The 22835-nt window shown below is 42.3% G+C and overlaps 1 protein-coding gene across 1 annotated transcript in view; it reads right to left on the bottom strand.

Moving 5' to 3' along the window:
- Positions 1-4299, bottom strand: part of ELK3 (ETS transcription factor ELK3) — a 40926-nt gene extending 36627 nt beyond the window's left edge. The window contains exon 1 of the mRNA XM_087767400.1: positions 4147-4299. The gene's annotated coding sequence lies outside the window, so the exon portion shown is untranslated. The remainder of the gene's footprint in view (positions 1-4146) is intronic.
- Positions 4300-22835: the final 18536 nt, after the last annotated feature.

Raw genomic sequence — 22835 nt, 5'->3', positions numbered from 1 at the left:
ACGCTCCAGCACCTCGATGTCCTTCTTGTAGTGAGGGGCCCAAAACTGAACACAGTACTCGAGGTGCGGCCTCACCAAGTGCCGAGTACAGGGGCACTATCACCAACCTGGTCCTGCTGGCCACACTATTCCTGATACAAGCCAGAATGCCATTGGCCCTCTTGGCCACCTGAGCACACTGCTGGCTCACGTTCAGGCGGCTGTCAACCAACACCCCCAAGTCCTACATGTATGACAAATAACTGTATGTTCATTCTCCCAGCCTTATCCCACACTTCCTTATCTTTAGTTGCCAAATGACATTTCATTTCAGCGTCTATTTCTTTTCTTTGATTTTCTGAAGCAACATGTTGGCATTCCCAAGGCAAAGATTTGCATTTTGCATAACAGCTGATGGACCTCAATGTCCGTAAGTATTATATATACCTATCTTCCTACATGTAAACATATGACCGTCACAGCAAGCAACAAGCTCCATGCACCTTGGTGAACCTGCAAAATGACTTTCACTCTGTGCTAAGCCCTCCAGAACAGATTTTTAAACTAAGGTAGGTTTCAGCTTTGGTTATATTAAGTCACTTGAGCAGCAGTAATACCTTCCCGTAAGAACACCTCTACCGTAACACACCCTGAAGCTGGCCTCCATCCCAAGAAGGGCATTACAACGAGGAGGTAAAGTTTACGTAACTGGACTTCACACACAGCAAAGGTGAATGCTTCAGTCTTTGGAGTGAGATACTTGATTTGTTTTCGTGATTCAAGTTTAATGAAGTAACATTAAGTAACAGGAGCAATGAACCACTGTGAATCAGTAAGCGTGAGAACTGCTACTGAATAAAGCAAAATAGACTTTTGTTTCTACACACGAAAGCATCCATGTGTGTAGTGGTTCGTAAACACCGTTACAAGGAAGGCTGTAGCTGAGTTTCTCCCCCTGAGATTGTGTTGCTTATTTCAGCTGCTGCATCTAGGTGGAGTTGGTGATATCAGAAAGGATGTAAGCCTGTAGGTTTTTTCTTTTTAGGAACAACTCACAGAGGTGATTTGGAAAACCGAGACACAAGCAATTACAATAATATCTCATCCCTTAGTAGACAGTATATATTCTTCTTGCACACTTCTATGTTTCATAAATTAAAACAGGTAAAGAATAAAATCATACTTACAGTGAAAACACCTTTAAGACATTTTTATTATTTGAGTGGAAACCATCATTCACTATTTGATATTTGCATTTTTTTTCTGTTCCAAACAGAACTGATGTATTTTTAACATATCTACAGATTACTTCTCATTCAGTCTTTCAAACATACAGAACACACAACCGGTACACTACTACTACTACTACATCTGTTTTTCTATGAGGACATCAAGATGTTTTTACTTATGCTGAGTGAATACAATATATGAAATTTATATAGTGTAGATAGACTATATATCTATATATATCTGTATGTATGAATGTGTGTGCTTCATCTAACTGATTCAGCAGACGGCATACTGAAATTCCAGCAATATTTAATGCAATAAGTGGACAATTTAATGTCCATCTTTCAAAGAGAGATAATAAGAGCTAGGGAACACTCTTCAGTAAGAGTTTTGGTGCGGTATGTCACACTAGCTCTCCCATAACATATTCAACAGAATTTTTAACATTATGCCCAGTAATGCACCTCCCTCTCTCTAAAATTTAGAATTTTACAAAAGAAATAAAATTCCAAAACCGGGAAATAGTTCTCACTACTTGATGACGGCATTAGATTGAAGCAGAGATTAGGCATTTTCTGGTTTACATACTGTTCTAAAAATTCTTCTCTGCCCAACTAGGAAATCAAGAAGCATCTGTGTCTGGAGATTGTGTCACTAATCCACTAATAAAAGTCCTCTGTAAAGTGATGTTAATGAAGAACTTTTCTGTGCAGCTTGGACATAGGAAGTACAGGAAACACTGAAGATCCTCAAAGGTAAACACCTGGTATACTGCAATTAGTTCTCCATCCAAGTACTACTTTTTTGCACAGTATTTGCTAGTTTAATGCCATCACATGATAATTCAAGTAGGTAGCTAAGTGTTATTTCCTATCACATGCAATTTTATTCACATTGTTTGACATTTCTTTAAGTTAAAACCCACTTGCAAGCAAGACTCCATTTTCTTTGTTTGCTCCCGACTTTCTTTGCAAAACGTTGTTAACTTCTAATTTAAATTAAAGATCAGTGGGGCATGGCAAAAATCTTTCTAATTCTGAACACAGACTTTTTTCATGACCGCTACGAGAATAAATCGTCACGAAATAATTACACAAACCACTAAGTCAAGTGATATGTACAAAATAATTATCACTTGGAAATTAAATATGTAAAGCACCAATACAGCAAGGTTATGTGAGTGAACATACTCTTCAACCATGCCTATCGCCTCAGTATCTTGGCACAAGAGTCTTTTAATCATGCAATTACATACAATTGTCACAGATGCACAGAACATGCTCATCATAACGCAGCCTTCTATGTACCCCATTTCCGAACTTCACCCTACGAAACTATTTATGCATAAACGACGTTTAATCTGTAATAGTCAAAAAGTCTGTATGAGCAAAATATGAGATGAACCATGACTTTCTGCCTGAAATTAAATGAAACCATTGACTTTTGAAGTTGGAGTCCTCATGACCGAAAAGATGCTGCATGGTATAAACTTGTCTTAGCGCTACACCTCTAAGTAAATAAAGATGTAAGTTGTCTCCCTTTCAACTGCAGTGTTAGAAAGGCTGACAGGGCTTCACAAAACCCTCCTGTGTTAGGGAACGGAAACTCCTAATGAGATTAGTTGGTGTGTGTGCAGACATTACTTAGCCATGACTAAATGGGCTCTCTTCCTGCAGCCAGTGGAAAATTCAGGGAACTTTTTCCCCCTGCAGCATCAGAGTCCCTCTAACCTTCAGCAAAGCCAGATCCAAAAACAACTCTCCACTTTCTCTCCCTTTCTCTCTCTCTCTCCTATTTTTTTCCCTTCCCTTACAAACATTTTTAGTGTTTTTTCGGTTGGTCGTGGAAACTATCCACGTCGGCCAAGGGGTCTTGGGGCAGGGGGTAGCTAAGAAAAGCGGGGAGGGCCGGGGAGAACGCAGAAGACTACAAAGGAAACTGTAAAAAGGAGCAAATATATAAACCTGAGAGGGAGAAAACCACAGAGTTTCTTTGTGAGCTGCAGTGACTCATTTTCAAGATGTTGTCTGCTGCCAGTTTCAAACCGGAAGCGCATGGCAATTAGTCTTGCTGTTTCCAGACAAGCCAGAAACTCTCCCGACACTTTTTTTTTTTTTTTTTTCTCTCTTTTAAAGCCCCTTCTGCAGTTTCTGCAGGAGCCTTCCCTTCCCTCCCCCCGCCCCCCCCCCCCGGCCCGGCTCGGCCTCGCCACGGCGCCGGGACCCCTCGGCGCCCCCCGCCGCCGTGACAGGCACCCGGGTGGCCCCCGCCGCCCCCAACGCCGTTATCATGATGCCGCTCGTACCGGGCAGGCCCGCGCCGCCCCGGCAGCCGGACACCGCCGGAGAAGGGGGGCCAAGATACCCCCCGGCACCGCCGAGGGGGCTGCGGGGCGGCGAGGGGTGCCAGGGCTCCCCCCGACCCGCTGCGCCCTGTCAGGCAGCGCCCCCCCCCCCCCCCGGCCCTGCCTCTCCTCACACCCCCTCGCCCGCCCGCCCCACACACACGCTCCGTCCCCTCACCGACACCCGCAGCTCCCGGGGGGCGGCGGGGCCCCTGGGGCAGCCCTCGACCCGGGCGGGGGGGCCCTGAGGCGGCGCGACTGCCCCCCGCCCCCCCAGCACCCCGCGCTCCCCAACCGCCGCCCCCTGCCCTCGTTACCGCCGCGCTGGCCGGGCCCGGCCCCGGGGCAGGACCCCTGGGCCCCGCCAGCCCCGAACCCGTGTGGGGCTCCGAGCCCTCCTCCCCGCGCTGCCCCCCGGCGCTCCTCACCTCCTGCCCGCCGCTCGCCCCGCGGCGTCCCCGCCGCTGCCCCACCAGCCAGGCGGGCGCCGGCCCCCGCAGCCCCCGCAGCAGCCGCCGGCCTCCCCTTCCCCTCCCCGAAGCCCCCCGAAACTTTGCAGGAGTCGGGGCAGGCGCGGCAGCACTTGTACCTACCCAGAGCCTGAGGGACTTTTCCGCTCTCTCCTGGTAGTTTAGAGGGAGCTGGGTAAAATTCCCCGGTTCTCCATGCTGACAGTCTTCTGCAAACGCTCTCTTGCTCTTGTAATGAGATCCTGATTTCCCCCCCCTTTTTTTTTTTTTTTCTTTTTTTTTTTTTTTCGGCCGGGGTGTGTGTGTGTGTGTGTGCGTGTGTGTGTGTGTGTGTGCGTGTGTGTGTGCGTGTGCCTGTGCGAGAGAGCGAGCAGGAAGTCAGAGCAGTCAGACAGAGAGCCGGCTCACTTCCTTTCCTGCATTATTCCCCAGGCGGTTTGCAGTCTGTGTAAACAGGCTTTTCCTCCCCTCTCCCCTCGCTCTGGCCGCTGATGTGCAGCATGGCTGTAATATAAGACACACGCGTAGTAAAACGGGTAACGGTACCGCCGCAGCCTCGCAGGGAGCTCCGGCGGCTCCCCCGACCTCCACCTCTTCCTGTGCGACAGCCCTGGGGAGGAGCTTCCCGCCGGCCCAGCGCTTGGCCCACCGGCGGCACTGGCTACCAGCCGGCTGAAGTGGCTTGGCGAAAACGTACCCGTGTTTCCCCGGGTGACGGTGGGGAGATGCTTATGAAGCGCTTGCGAGGGGCTCTTCGTCCTCCCGGAGCATCGCGAGGGGCCTGGGCGAGGCGGCGGCCCTGGGCGAGGCGGCCGTCCTCGTCCCACCCAACTGGGGGCTCAGGTGGTGGCGGAGCGAGGCGTTGGGATCCTGCGCTTCGGGTGGCTGGAGGTTGAGGGGTTGGTGGGGTGCGGCAGCTCGCTAGGTGCGCCGGCCGCCTTCCCGAGCTGGAGCTGCGATAGATAGCGCGACACAGAAACGGCGCAACATGGCGCGACATCATAAATTGAGGGAAATGACATACTAAAAGTCAAGGGGCGCTCAAATCGTCAAATTCGACCTGGATCTTCCAGCTCCGCATCACATCTCAGAGACAGACCAGCGGTAGTTTGCTGATTGGGTTTCGACCCTCGAGCTGTAGACCTCAGATCTAGGCTGTTGGTTTGGATTTATGAAAAGGGACACGTTTCCACTATTTGGAGTTTACATCCTCTGTGTCTTTTCTTGTGTCTCATATATCTACATTGCGCTGTCTATTTCTAACTCTATTTAGAAAATCTCAGAGTGAGTGACATTATCTTCTGTCTGCCCAGTGCATCAGTGATGTTCAATGCATAATACTTCAGAATCAATATTGCCCTGCTATTTCTTTTAACAGTCCCAAGATTCGTCATTTCAGCACAATAACTGCAGTTCAGAATGTTCTTGATGTGCAATGACGCAGAAGTTATGATTATTTTTTAGCGCTCTGTTGGGTTGTTGCTTACGATGTCATTGGGAACAAAAGTATGCTTTGATGGAATCGTCACAGTTGGCCACTAAGCATTAGTCAATAGCATCCAAACAGCTGGCAGTGAGCAAACTGAGAGCCTCTTGTGGAGGTCCGTCGGGTTTCTTCCGTCTCATCTTCTAACATGCCATGGGGGAGCAAGAATAACATGGTACTACCACACCAAATTATGTAATTTTGTTATTTTCCTTAAATAATTCCCTTTTAGAAGTCACTCTGAGTTTTAGAATACAGATGTGAGGTCTGCTAAATCCTCATTTTGTGTTTCCCAAATAAAGAAGCACCAAAATGTTTAACTTGAGATAGTATATTTCCCAGATTAAAATGCACAGTGGATGAAGTCCTTGCTGTAACCGTTAGCTGAAGTCATTCGGATGCAGGAATCAATCTTTGTTTGGAGACTACAACTGAAGACCCAGTTTTGCAAAACCAGGGTAGCCAGAGAAGCTTTTATGGTACCAATATGCAATGTTGGACTGACAGCATTCATCTCCTACATTTATCTTTGATTGATTTTGTGAACAAGAGAAGAAGCAGAGACACTCCAGAGTTACCTTGACTGGTTATTGGTGTGGAGATCTGAGAGAACAAACTCTCAAACCCAGTATAACTTGTTTTCGTTTACAAAAAGGAAATAACACTATGTCTTAAAAAAAATGTTTTAAAATTAAGATATTTCTTCTATTTATTATTCTGTAACTGGGTTGACAGCACTAGAATTTTTTTTACAGCACCGGTCCTTTTTTGTCTAGATAGTGAGGTAGAAACCTAACTAAAGCTGCCATACTGGAGGTTGGATGGCCACTGGATGAGGGCTCTTCATATTACCCTATGGATGCTGGACAAGAAAGCACGGCACTTCTTTAATGGAATAAAGCCACCAGGATATGTTGGAGACATGAGGAATTCAGAAAGCTCTGCTGGAAGTGGAAGAAAATGGGAGCTTTTGGCCAGGGCTACTGATTCGAGCACTATGGATGTCATCCGGAAAATATTATTTGAAACTACATCTATGTGCTTGATAAAAACACTGTGCTTTACAGAATGGTTGATGAAGCTCTCTCATCCATGATATCTGCCTGCCTAAATTAATCTAGACTTAATAGTTATCCTTAAGGATTATCTGATGCAAAAGTATAAGATGATGAATGAGGAAAATTGTGAGTTTTTATTGTGTAGGAGCCTTTTTCTTCTGCAAAAGCAATTCAACTCAGAAAACCTGTTTATGTAGTCATAAAAATGCTAGTTATGTTTTTAGTAGAGTCACTAGCCAACTTCTGTGCCTCGATTCACATCCATTCATCAGCACATATTATCATTACAACTGTTAATTGTAAAGCCTGAGTCCTGTCCTCAAGCTGTGAAGATCTGGGGTTTTAGCTTTGGAAATTGTTGTTCCTTGCTCAGAGTTGGTCCAGACAACAGCTGTCGCACTCGTAAAGGACTAAGAGCAGCTAGAGACAGCTCCCTTTCTATCAGTAAGGCAGGTTACCGCTGCTGAAAGTCCTAATCTGATGGGTTTAGGTGATCCTTGAACAAACATATGCACCCAGGATGTCTCTGTGTCCTGTTTATCTAGGGGTAGTGCAGTTTGTAAAAGAGCCTGTATTTATAAACCTGTCCTTCTGTTGAAAAAATTGCCCCAAAGCATTCCTAAGTATAGTGACTATAATTCTGCCTCATGTTTATTAGATTACATCAATTAAGAAACCAGGCTTTGTCTGTCCTTTCAGATTGTTTCTTCCATATTTTTAAACTGTTCATAAATCTCATATGCTGCTGTAATTAACCAATCTGAAACAAGGAAACAAAAAAATAAAGGTAGATTTGCTGTGCTCCAGATCTCTGTTTAAGCTCTTCAGGCTGAGGTTCATATCCGTGTTGGTCTAAGTTTTAGTGTAATTTCACTCTGAGCAGTGTCCCACTGTAATTAAATTATTAAATTAAATTAAATAATTGTAATGTCACTTTGCGGTACACAATTTTCCTTAAATGTACATAGATGCTTATAATCATGTATAATTATCAAGAACAAAGTTGAAAGCAGTTGGAAATAATTGTCGTTTCATTTACTATTTTAATTGCAAATATATTTAATGAATGTATACATTGTTTCAATCTCTCTAAATATTTTGTATTTCTTTCTAGATTACAGGCTCTGCAGTGAAAAGGCTTCAAATTTGTGTCTGCCTTTATGACACCTAACACAATAGGTTCTGTGGGAGAATCACTCATAACCATTCTTCTCTCTTATTTTCTAGTAATTCTAGCTTGAATAACCACCTACCAGGTTACAGGGGGATTTCCAGGGGATTTTGGAAGGTGGGTATATAGAAAATAATTACCTGAGTTGGAATGACAGCCTAATTCGTGTAGGATTCTCGGTTGCCCTTCACAACATACTATTTAAATGCCTTGTAAATGTTGCATCGATGTTGATGAATGTTCCTCTAGCAGGTTTGCCTTTTCTCTTTCACACTTTCCTGTAGCTGGACGAACACAGGCTTCAGAGCCAACAACTTCATTATTGCAAATATTCCCGGGGGATCCATACCGCTCACAAAGTGGTCAGGTCCTCAGTTTTATCTCATCTCGCAGGCAGCTTCACTGGCAAGAAAAGTCCCGTCTGGAGTACTGTCCAGTGCTACCTCCAGGGTGTAACACTGACTCTAAACCTATGGAAACTCAAGAGATGGGACTGCACGTTGTTCCCCGGCAAGCATTATTTCTCCCTGGGCTTTTTTGCTGAGCTATCTAGAGTAAAACTGTGAGCTTTAGAAAAGGTTTTAGATGGCAGACATCAAAAGAACTGTGTTCACTGTTGAAAAGCCTCTTGTTCGAAATTGGATCAGATTAGCGGGAAAAATGATAGCATGTCATCATCAAAAGGCTCAAAACTTTGTGCCACATTTTCTGGAACAAAGAAATTCTGCAAGTTTTAACCTAAAATGTTTCCTGTCAGAGGCAGGAGAAGGGCTAAGTGCTTCTTCACACCGCAAAACAAGTATACTGTGCAGATGGTAGGACCTCATCAAGGAAGTGGGAGCCTCTTCCCTCGTCCCAGGGGCTTCTTTTTCCCTTGGGGAGCATGTTCCAGTCCCTTGTGACAGAGGCTGTGAATGAGAATTACTGCTGTGTTGCAATTAGAAATCTGCCTTCAATCTTAAGGGACTGATGATTTGGAGGCCACAAGGTTTTCCTCTTCTCCCCTACCCGCCCGTGGAAGGCTGTGGGGAGGCTGATCAGGAAGGAGTGTTTGGGGAAAATTACTGCTTTTACACTCCTCTTCCTCTGGCACATTTTTGCTTTCCTGAATGTTTTGCTTTCCCTGTATGTTGTTGTGGAAGAAAGCACATGACCCAACATGTTTCGATTCAAAGCATCACTTGCGTGTACGATTTCATTAGGTTTGCCTTCTTAGTGAAAGATTTATAAGGAGTTACCTCCTGTGTGCAGTGTAATTGCCTATGATTTTTTTGTCATTTCAGGAATGTCGTGTCGCTGTGCGTTGGAAAAGCCCATAGCACCTGAATGAGCAACCCAGGAAAACAGGGAAAGAGGATTCCAAGAATCTTTGCATAACTGTGAGGTCTAATCTAACTGCAAAGATTAACTATTTCAGAGGTCACTATGCTTCTTAAATCTTTCAATCTGTTCTGCTGCCATTTCTTTTCCAGGCTAATTAATTAAAGGTCTGAGCTAGAAGTTTAGTTGCATTTTATCGATCTCTCTTGGTTTTTTTCCCTGTCTCCCATCTGTCTATTTTATTCTAACCTGATCTCTAAATATAACTTAACCAAGGTATTTCTACTGCCAAATATCACTATAGCATCTGAATATAATTAAACTGCTTTTACTGTTCTCAAATGCTTTTGGTCAAATGGAGCGCAACTCACTGCCACTTCTGTTCAGCCCACATTAATTCTAAGATTTTTAGATGATGAATGAAATTGCGCAGATTTTATCTGCAACATGTGACCTTATAGCTTTTCTGTTTCCCAGTATGACACACACACTTTGAGAGACATTTCTACTTAACAATTTTCAGTTAAGTGCAAATGACAATATTTTTTTCTCTTCTAATTACTGTGTATTTGATTATGATGTTGCAATGATTGTATTATTGTGTTTGTAGTTACAAAGTTAATTATGCATGTTCTTGGTGCTGTGCATTTTCTAATAAAATAATCAATGTTTTCTTAAAGCCCTCCCTGTTCTCATACTCCGCAGCCATAATTGTAAACCTCATATAAAAGACACTTTGGAAAAGCAAATAAACCTTCAAAATATCTTTGGGTTTTTAAAGTCAAAACTAACCCCTTAACCAGTCATTCATTGGTGCAGACCATAAAGTGCATGCATTATGTGTTTCTTATGAGAAATGACTGCTATTAGCATCATTGTAGTTGCCTTTTGCTTGCTAGAAAATCCTTTTTCTAAGTCACATTACACAAAAAAAGTTTAAAAATGAATGTGTCTTAATACCTTTACCTCACATGTGCATGTGCACTCATTTTTCTTGATGTACAGTAACAGAGAGAGACTTCGGAAAACAATTCAAAGCATGTAAGTTAGGACCCTGATATAAAGGATCCGGAGGTGCCTGCTTCTCTCCGCTGACTATGCAGGAATCCTGGGAGGCCTCCCCAGCTAACTCAGCCACCCAAATTAGGTGCTTAGAGTTAGAAGACAGAGGTATCCCTTAGATTCGTATTCTGCCTTCAGTACAGCTAAAATGTGGAATCGCTTTTCAGCTGTCTCTGAGAAGATTTTTTCACAGTTTTTTTGCTATACATTTGAACTACAAGTACGAAAAGCTTTCAGTGTAGACATACTCAGATCTAAGTCATTTAAAAGTGACAGTGTTTTGATCCTTCTAAAAACTCAAGTAATGTAGACTTGCAATGCAAACTTGATCTTGTTCCTCCAAAAATTCCCAGTTTGTACATCTTTCATATACTGGTTTGCTCTATATGAGATCAGGACTGCTATCCTGCCTGTACCTTAAATGTACACACGTTGAAAATCAGATACCCGTTTGCCTGTCTGGTAACTTTTTATCACATACTAGCAATAGTGACAGTTCTAAGAAGATTGCTGATGTGCAGCCAAAACTCTGGTGATACAAATATTCCCTTGGCTGTTGTTGTGAGCTCTTGACTGGGTGTTTATCAAGAGATGTCACATTTACATGGAAAGCTTTTTTGATATAAACTGTAGGCTCCTTAATAACTAGACTTAGCAAAAGACCATAAACACAAGCCTAAGTCCAAACTTACTAACCAAGTCCTTCAAAGTTAGCCATGTGCTCTCATGTTGTGTTTAACACAAAATAAATTCAGGCAACCACAAACCTATGGGAATGGCTAATGTGGCTGTACTCCACCATTGGTGTCATCCAGTGAAGCTTGGCTGCTCCAGGTGAGAGGACAGGGCATCAGCTATAACCATAGAATCATAGAATTATTGAATACCAGGTTGGAAGGGACCTCAAGGATCATCTGGTCCAACCTTTCTAGCACAATCTAGACGAGATGGCCCAGCACCATGTCCAGCTGAATCTTAAACGTGTTCAGTGGAGCGAAGTCGACCACTCCCCTGGGGAGATTATTCCACTGATTGACTGTTCTCATTGTGAAAAATTTACCTCTCGTGTCCAATCGGAATCTCTGTGGCAGTAACTTGTACCCGTTACCCCTAGTCCTCACCATGTGACTCCTTGTAAAAAGGGAGTCTCCATCTTCTTTGTAGCTCCCCTTTAAGTACTGGTACATGGTGATGAGATCACCACCTTTTCTCAAGGCTGAACAAGCCCAGCTCCCTCAGCCTATCCTCATACGGCAGGCTTCCCAGACCCTTGATCATCTTGGTAGCCCTTCTCCGGACCCCCTCCAGCCTGTCCACATCTTTTTTGTGTAATGAGGACCAGAACTGTACACAGTATTGCAGGTGTGGCCTGACAAGCGCTGAGTAGAGTGGGATAATGACTCCTTTATCTCTGCTGGCGATGCCCTTTTTGATGCAACCCAGCATCCTATTGGCCTTCTTGGCCGCAGCAGCGCACTGTTCACTCATGTTGAGCTTCCTGTCCACAAGGACCCCCAGGTCCCTTTCCACGGAGCTGCTCTCTAGCCAGGTGGATCCCAGTCTGAGCTGCACTCCTGGAGTATGTTTTCCCAGGTGCAAGACCTTATGCTTGTCTTTGTTAAACTTCATAAGGTTCTTGTTAGCCCACTCTTCCAGCCTATCCAGATCTTCCTGCAGGGTGGCTCTCCCTTCCAGAGTGTCTACTTCCCCACTCAATTTGGTGTCATCTGCAAACTTCATCAGGCTACATTTGATCCCATTATCCAGGTCACTTATGAAGATATTGAATAGCGTAACCCTCTCATCCACATTTCAGCTGCCTGCAACACCAGATTTAAGCACATTCTTAAGCTTTGCTGAAGCAAAGCCTTACATCCTTGTGCAAAAGATGTTGAGGTTATGGCGAGTTTCTTTTGACTTCAATTTCAAATCAGAGTTTCAATCAGGGACTTATTGTGGACATAGCCTTCAGGAGAACTTCAGTTAAATAACAAGTTTCTTCAAAGTCCTACAAAGATTGTAGTATAAACTTGTTAGTCTGACACTTGCTCATTCTGCTAAAAGGAGGATGCTATAACAAATAGATTATTGCTTCCATTACTCCATGTAAATTGCTTTGAGATATTGTGAGAGAAATGGTAAAAATACATACACATAGAAATGTATAGTAAACTATACTATAATGTAAGTGTCTTTAAACATTTAAAGAGAAAAAGGAAATGTTATAAACTGTTGGTAAATTTTTTGGATACTGTTTATGTTTGAACTTTTCTCCGTTTTCCTGTAGAAACTTCCGTATCCTCTTCCTGTGTCCCTACAAAGTTTTGTACAATGCAGAACAAGAAATGCTACAGGGATTGTGCTCCACCTTTCTCCTTCCTGGTGGGATATCCTTTCTGTAGAGAAATGTAAAGTGTATAATATTCAAGTAAAAATGTTATGTTTTTCTTTATCTCAGTCATTTTCTGTTATCTACAATATATCAAGCTAAGCGTACATTGGTTGCAGGAGTACGCCACTATTTTTACATTTTTATGACATATGAGTTTCTCAGCCAAAGGTAGCTAAAATCTATTACAAAGTTTCTTGTTTTCCAGAGTCTTATCAAGGGTTCATGTCTAAGCCAAACAAGACAAGGGTGGGTTGGGTTTTTCTCTTCATTGTTTCGACTGAATTAACAGGAAGGGGGGAGTGCTTTACCTGTCTGACACTAGAGCAATATTCATTAGCTCCCACTTTTCACTTGTCTGTCTGTCCAGACTCTGTCTGCATCCTTGTGGGAATTGTACGGGAATTTCTTAACTCCCAGTAACAAATAAGGAAATTAGTAAGTGCCTTTGATCTGAGTTCCAGTCTTAATTCATTCTAAAAGTCAATACTTACAATAAAATGAAGGACCAGGACTCTAAAAGCTTAGTTAATGTTAATGGACCATGTTCCTGAGCAGTCAGTGTAGGCTTTTACCATTGTACTGTTCCTCTGAATGTTGGAAGCCTGTTTTATAACCCTACAGACATATAAATGCAGATATATAAATGTATGTTTCTCATTTAGATCATTTAGCAGTTCTTCCCTAGCAATAGTAATAAGGCATGATGGTGGGCAAGATGGAAAAGAATTAATCTGTAGTCTGGTAGATAGAGAAGATGAGAAAACAAACTGATTATTCATTTCAAATGAAGTTCGTGTATGTAAAATAATAAATGATCCACAGGGCCATATTAAAATAATGTAAAAAGGCAGAGACTTTTAGAAGTATGCAGAGATTTCAGACAATTTGTTGAAATACATAGCAAATAGGAAGTAGATGTTTTAAAATTTAACTTTAAAGTAATACAGAACAGAAATCCTCGCTCTGCATGGGTGAGATCTGCTGAGTTAGAAGTTTCTTATAGTTATCAATCTTTTATTTTCCCCTCCACCTTTTCTGATAATGTATATATTTTACTGGCTTGTTTATCTTTCTTTTCGTGCTAAATAGAACAGGCAAACAGAATAAGGGGAAATGTTTTGACTTGTAGGAAATTAATAGTATGAAGAACAAAATAAGGATGTACCCAGCAAAATTCATTATTTAAAATTTGTGCCTTTGCTGATTACGAAACTGATTAAGAAGTATATATCAATTTAACCTTAATTTTATTTACATTTGATTTATCATACCTATTTATATTATAATGTTCTTGCCTGACCTTTATTTCTATTAAAATTTTTTTCTTTAATAATAAGTAATTTAGCACAAGGCTAAGATGTGGCAAGGAATGGTCCCTAAAAAACCCCCTGTGTTTAAAACTGATACAATGACACTGTAAACCGATGAGTGTGTTTTTTTCTAAGCAAATCACAAAATCACAGTTATCAGTGGGAACTATACTTTTGCATGTCGCAAACATTTATGATTGTGTTAGAGCATTCTGCTTTTGTGGTTAATAGATTTGACTCCAATTCATGTTCTGCTCAGGCTCCCTCATGTCTAAATTAACAGAACTGTACTGAAATCATCGGTGTTACTCTGAATTTTCCTTGGGCTAATTATGAACAATGTCAGACCCTTCTCGGTGTTTCAGAAATAAATATTGGCTTCCCAATCCCAAAGAGACGGAAATAACTAGCCCATTTTTTCAAAGAAACGAGTCTTTTGTGATCACACACCATGTGAGTGCAGGTGAGAGAACCTATGTCTGCGCAACGGTAGACTTGCACACTTCAATGTGTTTCCATGGTGTCTGCCAGTTCTCCCTGATAACAGGTAACCCAGCTTTTCCATTTCAGCCAAACTGACAGAAATGGTCTCAAAGTTCCAACCAACATTACTTTAAGTTCCACGAAAATTCTGTGAAAATTAGCATTTGGAAGGAAGACCCTGTTAATGCTGCATCAGGAAGAAGTGTAACTGAACTCAACAAGCCACGGACACCAGTGAGTCCACAGGATGATACGCTATAAATGCCTTAATCATGTGATTAGAGTCAATTGGAATTTGCATCTACTAGACACCAAAAAACCCTATCAAAATATGTAAGCCATATGAAGCCAGACTTCATTAGCTCTTCTTTTCTGGAACAACTTGGGTTTTTGCACAGCTTCACAGAGATATAAATTCTTCTCTTCTTGTCCAACATGCACAAGAGGCTACTAGGAAAGGCTGGACTGTCTTGGGGGCCGGTGTTATGCCAGTTAAACGTAGGTTACTCAACAGTCTTCAGGCTGCTCCTCCTTCTTTATATCTTTCTTCTTTGGTCTTTCTGGTTCTCTAGATAATCTTGGTTTGCCTATCAGAGCCTCACGAAACCACATTTCAGAAGGTATAGATAACTCTGTTCTGCTCTCTGGATTAACCTCAAAAGCAGTGCAAACTGTTCAATAACTTCCCCCAGAGGCTGCAGGAGTCTTCTTTCTTTGGGGGCATCAGTGTAAAATTACACATGTACTAGTGATCTTAACAAGAACAACATTTACTAAAAACAAGGTGAAAACTCAACGAAAACAGAAGAAATGTGTATTTTACCCTAATTTATCTGTTACACTGCTGACCAGCTATATTAGATAAAACAGTCTCTGCTGAGTTTTATAGAGGAAAAAAAGATACACAAGTAGCTTGGTGAACAGCTTGCTTTGGTCTCCAGAGGGTTCTCTTGTTGCACAGACAGACACACAGGTTTGAATCAGTGGCTTTCTGAACTAGTTTCCCCAATTACCTATATGCATAAGGCTGTAAACTCATTGCTTCCTCTAGGACAAGTGGAAACCATTATGTACCCAAACCAGCATTAGTAAAAGTGGAGTTATGAGACACACATGTGGTTGGTTTCATGTGATGCTTATGTTAACATATTTTTATAAATAAGTTATTGCTCGGTGGTGTCACAAGGGGAACCTGGTCTCCGTGGAATTGGATAGGGGATGCTCTAGTGAAAGACCTTTTTACTGAAGGTAAAGAACAGCCTCTGGAAAGTTTAGCAACCATTTCAGAGCCTGCATTTTCAGGTTGGTTGGTTTGTTTAAACCTCATTACAATAAGCTCCAAACACTTATTTCTTCACCCCAGAAAAATTGTTTCATAATTTGATTAAATAAAAAAAAATGATATCTATGTGTGTGTTTCTATGAGGATTTTACTGAGGTAAAGACACATCAGAAAGATGAGTGCTCTGTGTAATTCTGAAAACAGTGAAGCCAGAATCAGGGCTTGCGTCTCCTGTGGGAGGTAACCAAGTTGGGCATTTACCATGATGCTGAAAGGGTTTCCTTCCTCTTCCCAGTACTTCCCCAATTAGCATGGTCTGCAAGACCTCCATGAGCTCAAAGGCCACATCACTAAATCACGGCTCTAAGTCCTATTTAGAGCAGGGCTGCATCTGCCCCTGCAGGTTCCACAGTCTCCACTTCCATTTCTCTCCCACATGCAAAAACCTTCCTTTGGGGCCTGATACTTTCCTCAGTCAAGCAGAACAGCTGTCAAGGGAATTTATGTTTGTGAAGAAACAAAAATGAGTCACAGGCTAAAGATTAATTTGATAATCTAGAAACAGATGCCCTTGAGGATGTGTGGTATAGTAGAGGAAACAGCAACTTCTATGATGCCTGTCTTTCTCCCAGCAAGAATCACCTCTGTCTTGCCTCACTGCAGCTTTGCCAGCTTCTTTTAAGGTAGGTCTGCCAGTTTAGAGACCTCTAGGCACAAAGAAAATCTGGAATTGTAGCATTTCAGTCCTTTTTAATGCGGAGTTCTGCTCACAGAACTGCTTAATTTCCATGGAGCTCTGCCAAAATACAGTCTGTGCCTTTTTTCCAAGATGCGTGTTGTTTCATCACCTCTCTTCAAAGTTCTGCATAACTGTTGAGTGGGGTGAAACAGGGAACTGAGATGTTCTGGGTCTCGTGGCAAGGGTGCTGGGAAGTAAGGAGCAGTTATTGATAATGGTCCTTTGCTTCAGGAATGGAGAATAAACTTAGCTGTTTCAAGGTCTTTGCTGAACTGTGAGAATATTTTATATCTTTAAGGGAATATTATCTTGCAGTGATTTGCAAATTACTGTATTGTCACCCTTTTCGGGGGTGGAGAAAGAGGGAGGTCATCTGCCTGGAAAATATGTATTTGTACTTACATGAGGAGGAGGTGGAGCCCCAGGTGTCAAAGCTAGGGCTTCTGGCATTATCTGCTAACCTTTTCAATTAAATTGCTTAGAAAGGGGAGGGCAATCTCTGCTGGTAAGATATCAATCACCCTGTCACTCTGTAATAGGTATATCCTATTTGAGTGACTTCATGCAAGACTTACACTGAGTCTTCTGTCTGGAGATGACAAGGAGTCATCTGCCTGTGACATGACGATGGGATTCTTCCAGGGTATAAAAGAGAAAATATCAAAGATGAAAAGGACACAGAAACCATTTAATCTAATATCTCCAGCTTTCTTGTATGCAGCATGAAAAAGGTCCACTCTGAAGAGCTGTACAGCAAACTGCACATTCCATAAAAGAAGAGAGAAGAGAAGAGAAGAGAAGAGAAGAGAAGAGAAGAGAAGAGAAGAGAAGAGAAGAGAAGAGAAGAGAAGAGAAGAGAAGAGAAGAGAAGAGAAGAGAAGAGAAGAGAAAGGATTTCAACTGTGTTCAGCTGTATCTGACAGCTTACACTATATATACTAATATCCGAAATCAGGAGTTATAACCTCAAATGTAGCTGCTTGTGGGTTTATACACCCAACAGAAATTCTATGTGTTCACTAACATTAATGTTTATGTACAGGGTTGCTCTGTACTGATTGTGCTACTATATAAGGTTACAGTACACTACTGGGTCCAACTTTAGGGGTTGCAGAAAATTATTGGTCTGTAAGATATGAACTGGAGAAAGTTTAGAAGTGGATGCTTTGGGCTGTCATCATTGCTTAATAAGTTTCAGAAAGATCTTTCACTATGTCCTAATTAAAGAACTCACTTTTTTTTTTTTGTCAATGACACCAATGAAATCTGAAAAAAAAAAATCAAAACTGTTGTCACATTTTCTTTCCAATATTTTGGCAGTTGACATCTTGCATATTGTAAGCCAAATGCATCAAAGAATTCGAATCTGTACCTGTGTGTGTAACATCTTCCATGTCTTAAAATCGTGAAGAAGAAAATCAGGTAGCAACCAAACCCCTGGTTTTAGTCAGATACCTACTTGAGATTTTTTGAGTGAGCCTGTGTTTTGAACATCAAAGTTCACTGAGAATGAGGATTAATTTGCTAGTGGGAATAAGGATTGTAGCTGTGTGTGCTAAGTGTTCAACAGCTAAGTATGAAGCCTCTAACCCCGCATTTTTTCTGTATGGGTTTTCAGGTGTGGCTTTTATTATGTTCTTCCTCAAAATAGTGAGAAAAAAACAGTTTATGTTATGTATGTTAAATTGATTAACTTAGAGATCTCATTGGGATGAATTTTATGCTTCATAGATCAGTTGTACATTTTTCTAAACCTTTCAGCCTGGAAACAACTCACATACTGTGGTGGAGTGTATGTGATGCTAATGTCTGGAAACTTCAAAGTAGCCTTAGTCTCCAATTTATAAAAAATAAACAATCACCCTTTTAAGTAGCATGATCATCGGCTGCAGAAATGTTATACTACAGCCTCATTAGGGTCAGAATTTAGCAAGGAAATTCTTGATGAAGGTAACAGATCATCTTTCGAAGTGTCATCTCTCCAATTTTTTTTTCAGCTATGATGCAGAGACTTTCTTTTGCTAGCTAGAATTACTTTATTTGCTCTCTTCAAGTCATGTCAGCATTTATTTGGCTTCTGCAAATCCTCGCTCACTTTGTTCTTTTCATTGATTTTTTCAGGCCTGTGTTGCTGTTTTTTCAGCTTATTTTTCACTTTTTCAAATATGTTGTTTCCATATTTTGAGGATATATCAATAAAACTGACTTTCTTTGCCAAAAAAACAGGTTTTACAGGTCTGGATTTTATTTTATGTTCACATTTAGATTTTTTTCACATCTGTTTCTTTTTTGCAAGTATTCCGAGGGAATCACTTTGCTTGCTTTTTTTTTTTTCCTTTATAAAAGCACTCCAATTCTGTTCCTATTTATTTCAAATGTTTTCATGTTCAGTTATCTGCAAAATAAAATTCATCTTCAGCTCATTCTTGTTTCAAAATAAAAAGGACTATGGTTTTAGGAGGCAGCCAGGAAGTTATGCCCTTTTGACCCAAATAACTAAGAGGAAGGTTGGGAGGAAGATGATAAAGAAAAAGCAAAGGAGGATACAATTTGTATGCACTGGTCATAGATCTTCAAAGTTTTAAATTATCCCAGTAGGAGGTATTTGGAGGGCAATCCTAGGCAGAATGTGGAAGCACGTTGTAGTCCACCATGCTGTATTGACTTTTTCTCCCTGTCCCCTGGAATAGTAACTTGGATATAGCTATTCCAGCACATTTCATAAAAGACTGGGTTTCTGTGATCCTTTCAAGAGATTCTGTGTGAAATTAATGTTTCTGAGAACAAAATGCTCCTGAACAGTTATGTCAATCTAGGAAGTGCACATTACCGTGGAAGTGGAAGCCTCACCTACACAGATACTTGGGATCATGATTTCTTTTTTACACCTTCCTCTACTTCACTCTTTCTCATTTCATAGTTGTCTTCCTTTTACTTATGTACTTCTCTATCTTGCAGCTTTTTCTCTTTTTCCTTAATATTTATATTTATCCTTTTTATGCCTCCCAGCCCTCTTAGTAATCTTCCAGTGCCGGTTGGAAAGGAAAATGGGGCAAAGCTTATCTTTTTCCATTCTGCAGATAAAAATCCAGAGGATGCATGCAGAGAGATGCAGAGGGAGAGAAGGAAGGAGTGCCGTTGCTATGGGAGTCTTCTCTGCTTCCTCTCTTCTGCAAGAGCTTATCCTTGGAGAGCTCTGCAGGATCCTGGGGACTCGGGACAGGAAAGGGCTCTAAAACTCTTGCCCAAAATAGAAAACAGGTAACTTAATCCTCCTTTTATCCCACAGGAACCTGAGGATGAATGGGTGTGCCCAGCAAGTGTGACAGTAAGGCAAGAAATCAGAAGCAGCCCCGTGGAGGAGGACGCTAAAAGAGAAGAATGGGCAGAGGTGTCAGGACTGTGCTTTATACACCTCCTTGGCATGTGGAAAGGACAGGGAAAGGCAAGGAATGGCACTGACCTCCTCTTGCATTGGCCAGAAGGTAGGGCTGGCCAGTGAGATAAGTCACTCCCGCCACTGTCATTTCCCCAAGCGGATGAGGACCTGGGGAGGAAGCCTCCGCCAGCGTGTCCCAGTGCTCCTCCTGGCCTGGGGCAGCTGCGTGCAGAGTCCTCCGGAGACCTCGGAGCAGGCAGAAGGGCCCAGCTAGTAAAGCAAAAAGTGACAAATGTGTATGGGCATTTCTCATAAACTTAGCAACGTTTTCAACGTCTATGTCGTGACATTTTATGCCTTGTCATAGGTTTTTCTTGGTGAGTCAAACACCTCAGACAAGCAAATCATCAGCTGCTGCAGTGCACTAAACTTACCTTTAATTAAAACTTCCTCCAAACATCTTAGACATTTGAATTTGTGACCCTTATATTTATTAAACCAAACTTTCATACATCTGTTGGATTAAAGTGTTATTGGAGCTTACGTTTTCAGGCACTTACACCAGACAAATATGAGCTTAATAAATGTCTGAACACTGATGAAATTGTGGTAGAGAAGAATTTGGTCCTGTTTCTTCAGAATCAGGAAATATATAGCCAGGTATAATAACCCTACTTCATACTTGCATGGGTAGGTGCACATGAGTTTCTCATAAATTCAATTACTTCAATCTTGTTGATCATATTTGACAGCTTTTACATATACTTGTCCACTTAATATCCTCCCAATAAATTTGACAATGAATAAAAAGTAAAGTTGCTGATAAGCTGAATTGCATGTTTCCACTTAAATCTGCATTCCTTGCTGGGTTCTTGTGTTGGTTTTCTTTAGAAATGTCCCAGTATTTTGCCTACCGTGTTTGCAGTATACGTGTACTTAATGCTCTTTCATTTCCTTTGTCTAGCACAAGATGCTGTTATTCCACAAAGTCCCAGGGAGAGTAAAAAGAAAGAGAAAAAAATGTTAATTTAGGAAGTAAATCTGCTCAGCGTTTTATCCCAGCATCCTGTCCTCCTGCTGCTTTTTATATGACCTTTTGCACTGCACAGAATTCATTACTATTGTAAAAACCATGGGTTTGTTTCTTACAAAATTTCAAGAAACCCGTGCCCTGTTTTAAAGTATTCGAGATTCACAAGTGGCAAAAACATGCCTTCTTCCAAATCCTTTTCATTCAGTAGCAACTCCGCAAGTTTGCTAATTAGACCCACTAAACAAAAACACTCCAGCAATAACACTGTGCAGAAGGAAAGGAGAAAACATCAGTATTGCTATTTTATTTACCATTTCACTGCAGGACAACACAGGAACCCTAACCAGGTCAAGACTGCATTGTGTCAGGTGCTGTACACAATAAATACCAGTTCCTGCTTCAGGAAATGTGAAATTTGTGCATATATTTATAGCCAGGTTTGTGGCCCCATGGTAACTCATGTCGTGATTACCTCTACAAATGCTAGTGTAGGCACCCAGAAATGTTTGTTGCAGGACACAAACACCTGCGGTTTTCCCTGGGCTGAAGCCCAGTATAGTTTCACCTCCACAGAAGGGTAATAGCACCTTAGTGTAAATGGAGTGGAATAAGACCCAAAACACTTTGTGTTCTTTAAATGAAAGACACTTTATACACATATATGTTTACTGAAAGACCTTTCAAAGAAGCATAATTACACAGGCATCTCTGTGTAATTTGCCTGGGTCAATGCTAATATTAGTAAGTACCTATTCTGTGGGTCAGACGTATTGCTGCAGTGTGCAGTCCCTGGCCTGCATGTCCACCATAAATCACTCTACAGAAGAACTAGATTAACGTGTATCTGTCTCAGCTTTTTTAACTGCAAACCACAAATACTGATAGAACCTAAAATGTTCGTTCAGTCTAGACTGAGTGGAGAAATGGAGGCGCACACTGAATTTGCTCTTTGGGGGGTACCTTCTGCTCCTTTTTTTAGGAGGCAACGTCAACACACGATACCAGACATGTCAGACTACGTACAAAAGCAACAAATGCTAATGGTCCTAGGCAGTTCCTTAAAAATCATTTAGATTAATAAAAAAAAAATTGTTTGAACATGGACTTTTAGAATTTGGAAGTGCATTTAATGTCTATGGAAGCTGCTGGGTCAGTTGTCAAACAGGAGTAGCAGGCGTGACACTGCCACCTTCCACATCCCATCCTAGAGGGGACCGGTCCTTCACTGGCTGCAATGAGCTGGAGAGATGCAAAGGCTGGCATCAGAGACATGCCAAGCCATGGCCGGCGGCATCCCGGCCCTGGCGTCCCTCCCTGTGGCCCCGGCTCCTGCAAGGGCAGGCATGCAGGAAGAGCCACGCCGGCTGGCCGGCCGACGGGGGTGAACCTGTGACCTGAACCGGCAGCTGATGATCACGTTGCCGTGAGGTCTCTTCCTGCAGACAGGCAGCTGTGGGGAGGGATGTGAGCCTGCTCCTCCAGAGGACAGGGGTGAGGAGGTGAGGCTGGAAAGCTGGGCACCCTGTTTTACTGGAGCTACGTTAAAAATGGCAGCCAAGGCCAAGTGCTGGGGTATTCACCAACTGAATGCCCCATGGTGCTCAAGAGTGCTTGGCTTTGGGTGGTGGGAAGGGGAACGCTGGGCCATGAGTCAGCCTTGGTCTCCTTGGCAAGCCCATAGCCACCATTTGGGTGAGCCAGTCTCCATCTCAAACCACGGCACAGGCCTCTGGGCCATGGCCAGTGTGCGGCTCGCACTTGTGGTTTTACTGCCTGCCTGCGGCTGGCGTGTTTGTCACAGCGCCTCAGCTCTTCTTTGTGGAAATCACACCTTCCATTGAAAATAAAAAGTCACTTTCTAGCTCTGATGGGGGCAGAGAAAAGCCCAGTGCAACTAAAAGGCTCAGGAGCAAGAAGGCAAATAAATACAACTCCAAATGTCTTTTTTTTGCTTGTTTGTTTGTTTTTTTCTAAGAAATCTCCAGCCCAAAGAAGCCTGATTCATGATTTCTTCAAAGGTGGTGTGGGCCATGGAGATGCTCCTCTGGCTGACTGTCCCTTTTCATGTGACTTCCACCCAGGGGTCCCTGAAGGCTT

This window comes from Nipponia nippon, unplaced genomic scaffold (assembly GCF_047370975.1).
Source record: "Nipponia nippon isolate SJK-2023a ecotype South Korea unplaced genomic scaffold, ASM4737097v1 scaffold_3, whole genome shotgun sequence".
Lineage (NCBI taxonomy): Eukaryota > Metazoa > Chordata > Aves > Pelecaniformes > Threskiornithidae > Nipponia > Nipponia nippon.
Note: the sequence above shows the minus strand (reverse complement) of the source record. Positions and strands in the feature narration are given on the sequence as shown.